The sequence below is a fragment of the Rhinolophus hipposideros genome (genome assembly GCF_964194185.1).
Source record: "Rhinolophus hipposideros genome assembly, chromosome: 14".
Taxonomy (NCBI): Eukaryota; Metazoa; Chordata; class Mammalia; order Chiroptera; family Rhinolophidae; genus Rhinolophus; species Rhinolophus hipposideros.
The window spans coordinates 50,664,202-50,672,637 of NC_138060.1; positions in this window are offsets into that span (position 1 = coordinate 50,664,202).

Here is an 8,436-nt window from a genome sequence, read left to right on the forward strand (position 1 = left end):
CAAAGGTATGTGTCCTCAAATAATAAATCAGTTAGTTTTGCCACTTTCTGAAACTTCATTTAATGGAATCATACTAAGTATTCTGTTGTTTGGTTTTTATCATTCAGTGTTATGTTCCTGAGATTCATCCATGAGGTTTTATGTATTTCACTTTGTATGGTAGTTGAACTAGCAATAATAATAGCCTTAGTAAAATAGTAAAATAGCAAAAATAATGCTTTACTACCTGCCTTAGGCTCCAATGGCCTGTTATTATTCACATTTCACAGATGAGAAAACTGAGGCTCAGTGAAGTAAAATGACCTGATGGACTCTCTAAAGTCACATTGCCTGACTTTTGAGCCTGAATTATTTTTACAAGGCTAGGCTTCTTTCTACCCATACTCTGTTTTTCAGTTCCTGCCCAAGTGTGGATATATAGTGTGCTGTGATGTAAAACTGCCTGCTCCAGGTTGTGGAGGATATGAAGTAACCATGAGAAGGCTGTCCCCATGCCCTGTAGAGACTCATCTCTAGTGAGACAGATGTTCACATACACAACTAAATATGGCACATGCTCTACTATAGACCAGTGCTACTCAAAAGTGTGGCCCAGGGACCAGAGGCATGAGATAAGTACAGCCACTCGAGGCAGGTATTTAGAAACTTGTAGCAATTTGAGAAAGTTTTTCTGTTGAATCTAATCATGAAAAGATGGATGTAAATTTTGTATGTCCATTTTTACTTCTTTTTCCTAGCAATTTAATTTTTATCACATTTTTACACCAGGATCAGTCCTTGACAGATGGGAAAGAGCACTGATAACCACAGAAACAAAACTGACCCTTCACCAAAGGTCGTTTGAGAAGCATAGAACCCTCATCAATAGCACAAGAACAATGAAGGGGAGAGAGGGGTGTGGCCAACAACACAGAGGAAAACTTAGTTTTTCTATCTTAACAGAGCTTTGCACACCAGTTAAGAATCAATCTCCACTGCTTTGATCAATTAATTTTCCCTTATGGTCCTAACAAAGTTTTCTTGTTCAGCAAATTTCAAGTTCCAATGTCAGTTCTGACCTATATTTCAGTGTAAAAATTTAGCTAACTTTACCTTTCTAATATTGAAATTTTTCATTAGCGTAATTGTAATTTGGAATAGATTTTAGGAGTATTAAATGATATATGTTAGAGGCAAAATAAAAGCAACGCCTCCACTGAAAAGACATGACAACTCGTTGTGATGCTTGATTGGATCTTGGACTAGGAAAAAAATAATAACTACAAATGATATTATAAGACAATTAACAAAAGTTGACCATAGACTATGGATTAGAAAATAATAGTGTATTGAAATTAAATTTCCTAGTTTCGATAATGATACTGTAGCTATGTTCTTAGGATATACATTCTGAAATATTGAGGGGTAAAGGAACATAATGTCTTCCACTTACTGTCAAATGGTAACAATAATATGTATATGTTTATATACAATTATATGTTACACAAAATATAGGATATATTACATGTATGTAATAAGAGCAAATGTTGGAACAAATAAGGCAAAATGTTACCAATTGATGAATTAGGTAAAGGGCATACAGGAATTCTTATATCAAAAAATTATGTAAAAATCTAAAAATTAAAATTTCCAGCTTACGGATGTGGACAGTTCTGCTGCACAGCAATTCTTTATCTTTCTCGCATGTCTTTAAGTTTTCTGACACAGAAAATCTTGAGACCTGTGACCTGGGGTTAAGTTGTACAACTACCTGATGGGTATTGTTGTAAAAGAATAAAAAGATAAAATTGTGAAATAATGGGCCAACAGTTTCTCACAGCTCCAATAAAAGTTAGCAGCTGTCAGGAACAGCATGCGTGTGACAATCATGAGTGTTAGGATGTCCTTGTCACCATATTTTCCAACTCGCTTTTAGTTTCTAAAAACATGCATATGTTTTTGAGATATCTAAAATATAAAATGCCTCTGCTTTAGGAAAAAAAAATAGGACTTTGTTTTAAACACTCTTCTCTCCTATCTTCATTCTATCGTCTTACTGTATCTGTCAAGAGCATCTGCTTCCTCACGGTCTCTCAGCCCCATCTTTGCAGGGTTATTTTCCCCCCTCCATGTTTGACCTAGGCCTGTTGTTTTGCAGGGACAGAGTCCCAGAGAGCAGTTTGTAGACTCTTTGTCTCACATGGAAAGGTGCTGGCTCGGTTATTAGATGGCCATCAGCTGTAATCAGATGGCCATCCGCTGTGGCTGGGTGGCCATCAGCTATTACCAGTTAGCCGTTAGCCACCAATATAAAGCTGAGCTAGCAAGCACGGATTGCAGTTAGCAAGGGGTTGGTTGGCAGAGAAGCGGACGGCAGCCGATTCATGTGGCTCCTGCTTCCTGTGTCTCCAACCCAGCCGCCAGTGAAAATATAGTGGTATGACTCCCCTATCTATGGCTCCGTGGGTGTTCCTTTTTGGCGTCACCATATCCTGCGTTCTAGTGTGGGGAGCAGGACTAGAGTCCCTGCATGACATGTTTCTTTTTCGCCTGGACCCATAGGCTCAGCACACCGTCTCTGCCTTCATAGCCCTATTTGTAGGTTGTGGCTCTCAGAGATTGCAGGAGTTTTCTAGCTCAATTGAAGGTTTCAACCAGATACAGCCATAAGAGCTATTTGTTCTGACAATCACTACGTTGGGCCATCAGGGTCTTAAATTTTATATAATTATTAGAGTAGTCAACATTTAATCAGGGGAATTAACATCATCTGGGTTTCCAGTTTCTTTTCAAAGATCAAAAGGTCTGCCCACAGCAGGCCTATGGTCCCATGGGGTAACAATAGGCTGGAGATAATGTGTTGAGCTATTTTTTAGGCAGGGCAGGTCCCTCTAGTCAGCAATAATCTCCATCTGGTCCATGTCACTTTTTGACATGACTTGCAGGTACCCTGAGAGATTTAAGTTTGCAACTTCTGGGTCAGAGAGTCTCGGTGCTAATTTGATCATGCCTCTATGATTGCTGTTATCAGACACACCTCCGTGACACCTCCAATTCACTAGTCATCTGTCTCCCAAACCATAGGCTGCTTGCTCCACCTCAGCGGCTCTGCAGCACATCTGCTACCCCAAATCAACCATCTGGAGTCTCTGGCTTCTCCAGACACTTCTGGGCTCTCTGGAATAAAGCACCGTATTTCTAAAGTGGCAGCTGAGGAGGCTAGGTGGTACAAACCAGAAGGGCAGGCAAATTCACTTCCAGGGGAGAAATGTAGTGTAGTGGGAGACCAGAGGAGGGAAAGAGCCAGTAAATAAATGTTCTCTCCCTTCCTCCTTTAGATGGGCTATTTCAAAGTATGGTTTCCCTGCATAGCCTGTCTGGAGACATTCCACATGGTCTAGTGGGCACATCTGCCAAGAAACTGGCTTTATGTCTTGAAGGCTGTTATGAAGCAGTAGCCAGCAGAGTAACACATTTGTGCTCTTCGCATCCTTCCCTGCCTTATTTTCCCTCTCCTCTTACTCTCTCTGCCAGGGATTGTACCTCCCAGATAAAGTATTAGCATTTAACTCTTGCCTCAGACTCTGTTTTCTAGGGAGCCCAGAATGAGACAATTATATATTAAACATGATGAAATTGCCCTGCAGCCTACCATCTCCTGTACGCATTTCTTGAGCTTTCTCTCACCTTGGGTTTTGGGAACGCCCTCTTAGATTTTGCTTTTTAGGATCATAGGCCATAACTCGTCCCCAATTCCAACCTCAGATTTAATGCCTCTTTCTTAATGAAATAATCACTGATGGCAATATCTGAAGGAAATATCTAACTTATGACATTTATCTTTCTCTGTATTATGGTTTTTTATGTTCTGTGCTTTAACTCAGGTCCTCTTTCTTATGAGGATGACTTTGGGGGGAGGGAGGGTCTCCTGCACTGCTTTTTGGCCTGTCAAAAGCAGCCCTGTCATCTTCTTCCCCAGTTGAGCCTTGGCACTTGTCACCTCCTTTGCCAGAAATCTTTTCTTTTCTGTTTTGCATCCAGCCAACTTCTATTTCATCTTTTTAGACCCTTTAAAGAAGTTCAAGCATGGCCTCTTGCGAGAAACCTTCCCAGACTCACACTCAGACTAGATTATGGCTGTAGGCTTAATGTGTGTCTCCCAAATTCATATGTTATAGCCTAATCTCTAGTGGGATGGTATGTGGAGGTGGGTCTTTGGGGTCTTTTGGGTGATTAGGTCAGGAAGGCAGGACCCCAGGGCATGAATAGGATTAGAGAACTTCCTTGCAGCTTCCACCATGTGAGGACACAGCAAAAAGCTGGCCTGCATCAGACACCAAAACTGTCGATACCTTGAGCTTGGACTTCATGGGCTCCAGAACTGTGAGAAATACATTTCTGTGTTATAAGCCACATAGTCTATGGTATTTTGGTTATAACAACATGAATGGACTAAGACCTCAGTTACCCAGCCTTTTTTGGGGCCCACACAGTGCTCTGTTCACCTCTGTATTCCAGCTCTAATGGTAGGGTAATTGGTTTACTTGTCTGTCTTCTCCAGACTCTGAGTTCCCTGGGGAAGAGTTGACACCATTTCTCTAATACAGTGCCTGACACACAATAGTTCACTATAGGTTTATGTAACAAATGAAAAAAAAAAGATGATTTATTTCTTCTGCTCAACGGGAAGTTCCTTGCAGTCACGGGTGTATATCTGATCCATCTTTGCATTCCAGGGCTAAGGGTAAGACGTGGTATAGGGTAGATGCTGAATAGTGTATTGAAAGAAGGAATAAGTTCATTTTATGAAAGAGAATTTGTCATTAAAATCACCTGGAGAACACAGGGTCCTTTCGTGAGGAACACACTCAGACACAGCTCTGATGAGGCTGAACAGTCCCATAAGCAGGGGTCAGCCATACTAGACATTGTCTTACTTCACTTCTTTTTACAAAGTGTGTTGAATTATAATGGAAGGCCACTGTTGCCTGTATCTCCACCTGCCCACCCACAGCCTTGCTCATTAAGGCAATTACCCTTAACCTTTGCGGTCCCACGCTTGCTTCTCCCCGACTCTTTATCCTCTAACCACAGTGGCCTTCTCTAGTCTCTTTGAACCTTTCATGTCTCCTCCCCTACAGCCATTTTCTGTGGGGCTGGTGCATTGACTTGTGGTATGTGGAGGTAGCCTAGGATTCAAGCAGCGCCCAGAGATTTCCCAAACCTCACTGTCAAAGCAGAGTGGCCTGAAGTGGCCTAGAGTTGATGGGCCTGGAGGGGCTTGGCCAAGGTAATGAGGTGTGACTCCTCAGTGGTGACCAACCAGGGACAGATGCCATTTCAACAGAGGCCACAGTTCACATATGACCATCTCTCCCCATTTACCTCACTAGGTTGATAAAAACTGACTTCAAAGATAAGAGAAGGAGCCAGTTGAGAAGAAAAAAATAGGGTATCCTTCTTGAACTTTTGGACAACGTATCTATTAGCTAATGTTGTGTAACAAACCACCCCAAAACTTAGAGGTCAACAACAATCATTTATTTAGTTCATGACACTGCAGGTTCTTCTGGTTTTGGCTCTACTGGACTCCCCATGTATCTGCAGATACTTGGTGAATTTCCTGGTGCTGGATAGTCTAGGATGGCCTCACTCATACATTTGGCATGTAGCAGGAGTGCTGGAGAGATAACTGGGTCACAAGTCTCTCATCCGCCAGCAAGCTAGCCTAGACTTAGTCACATGAAGAAAGGGTTCCAAGTGCCACAAGAGAGACCAAGGCCCAATGCAGAGTGGGACATTCACTACTATGTCATTGGCCAAAGCAAATCACATAGCCAAACCTAAATCCAAAGGGTGAAGAAACTAAGTCCATCTCTCAATGAAGAAATTGCAAAGTCACATTGCAAAGGGGCATGAATATGCATGAGGAGGAATTTGAAGCATTCTTGTAATCAATCACCACCACATTTTCAGTTCATTCTATCTTAGATGCATTGTTTTGTTGTTGTTGTTGTTGCTGTTGTTTTGTAGAAAGGCAACAATTCTCTGTATCTTCATGCGGCTTTCCACTTTGTCTTGGTATTCCAGAAGATGATTAACAAATTGTGAGTTATTTTAATAGTTGTTTTATCTCCCTTTCTAAGTTTATGCTCCTTCACTTACTCATTCATGCTTGTCACCACACTGGACTAAGAATAATGCCTCGCACACAGAAGGGGATTGCTTAATAAGCTTTTGAATGATATATTTGAGAGAAATAGCTTGGTGGAGATAAGAGAGACAGTCTGACAGATGTATCATTCATTCTACAAGTATTTACTGAGCACCTATTATGTGCCAAGCACTGTGTGATGTGCTAGGAATACAGTGGTAGGTAAAACAGACATGGTGCCTCCCTACTTTGTGAAGCAGTCTTACAGGGAAAGAGACGTCAAGCTAATAATCACAAAATAAACATATATTTGCAACTATGATGCATGCTACATATGAGAGGTACATGGGGCTGTGAGGTATGTTTTTAAAGACTACTGTGTTTCTTTTTAAAAAAACAGTTTTATTGAGGTATAATTGACATACAATAAACTTCACGTATTTACAGTATACACTTTGATACATTTTACCAAAATAATCACCACAAATTCTGTGAGATTCTGATTTGATCTAGTTAGGGAGGACAGCAAAGAAAGGAAAGTGTCTCTGAGGAAGTGACATCTGAAGTGGAATCTAAACTAACAGCCCTGTGCAAAGGCCTTTTGGCAGGAGCTGGCAAGGCAAGTCCAAGAGGAAGTAGCATCTTGTACAATTGAGTCATTATGTGAGATGCTTCTAAATTGTATTTATTGCTAGTGGGATTGAACTTTTTCCTGTTTATTGGACACTTTCCCTTTGTGTGTGTGTTTTTGAATTGGGGGATGTTGGCCTTTTTCATATTCTCCACACATTCAGCATATCAGGCCCCAAGAAAGATGGTCACAGATACTCTAGGTAGGAGACTCTAGAGAACCAGGTAAACACTCCTCCCAACTCAGCTCTTTCCACTTCAGGTTTCTGTTCAAATATCACCTCTTCCTGCAATCTTCCCCTACTCCATCTGATTCACTTGTTTTATTTTTTTATATCACTACTGCCATTTTTTTCTAAAAATTGTTTAAAAATAAAAAGTAACTATAAAATAATATCTTAAAAATATATGTATGGCATCGAAATGATGCAGCGAATGTCCTCATACTCACTCTCATCCTCTTAGCCCTATGTGACCCTCTCCTAATTCCATGCCCTTCCTTCCACCTTACAGGCAATCACCATCTGATTTTTGTGTATGATTCCTTTTTTATTACAGTTTAACCCTGTGTGCTTGTATGTGGTAAGATTATGTTATTTGCATTCTTAAATAATATTTTCTGTACTTTAGTACATTTTAAAACTTTAAGCAAATGGAATCATTCTCCATTTTTTCAAAAGACCGAACTGTGTTATGCATGGCTGTAATTCTTTCATTTCCTCTTGCTGTAAAATATTCTTCTATGTGCACATACTGTCAACTTAAAAAAAAATCCACTCTTGTTTATGGACAAGTTATTTCTGCTTTCAGCTATTAAGAACAGTACTACTGTACACCAAAGACATTTACTAATTACGAAAGAAAAAAAGGAAGTGGAGAAAATGGGCAAGACCTCAACAAAATAATCAAAATTAACATCAGTGATAAGGGGCAGACATTGTGTTCCTCCCATGTGACACCAGAGAGGGATGAACTATTGCTTCTGTCGTATTCTAGCCATAAGAGCTTAATCTGAATCTAATCACTAGGAAACATCAGAGAAACCCCAAATGAGGGATCTTTTATAAGATAACCGTCTGTATTCTTTCTTAAAAATAGAATATCTTAAGGAGCAGTTTTAGATGTGTAGCAAAATTGAGCAGAAGGCATAGAGACTTCCCACGTACCCCTGGCACGACAGAGGCACAGCCTCCGCCACTGTGAGAGTCCCACACCAGAGAGGTACATTTGTTACACCCGGTGAACCTACACTGACACATCATAATCACCCAAAGCCCATAGTTTACATTAGTGTCCCCTCTGGGTGATGTACATTCTGTGTGTTTTGAAAAATGTATGACATTTATCCACCATTATAATATCATACAGAATTGTTTCACTGCCCTAAAAATCCTCTGGGCTATTTGTTCTCCTCCCTCTGTCCCCCAACACCTGGCAACCTCTGAACATTTTACTGTTTTCATGGTCTAGCCTTTTTCCAGAATGTTATATAATTGGAATCATATCGTATGTAGCCTTCTCAGATTGGCTTCTCTCACTTAGTAATATGCACTTAAGGAGCTTCCATATCTTTTCATGGCTCGATTAGTTCACATATTTTTAGCACTGAATAATATTCCATTGTCTGGATGTACCAGTTAATATACCCATTCACCTACTGAAGGACATCTTGG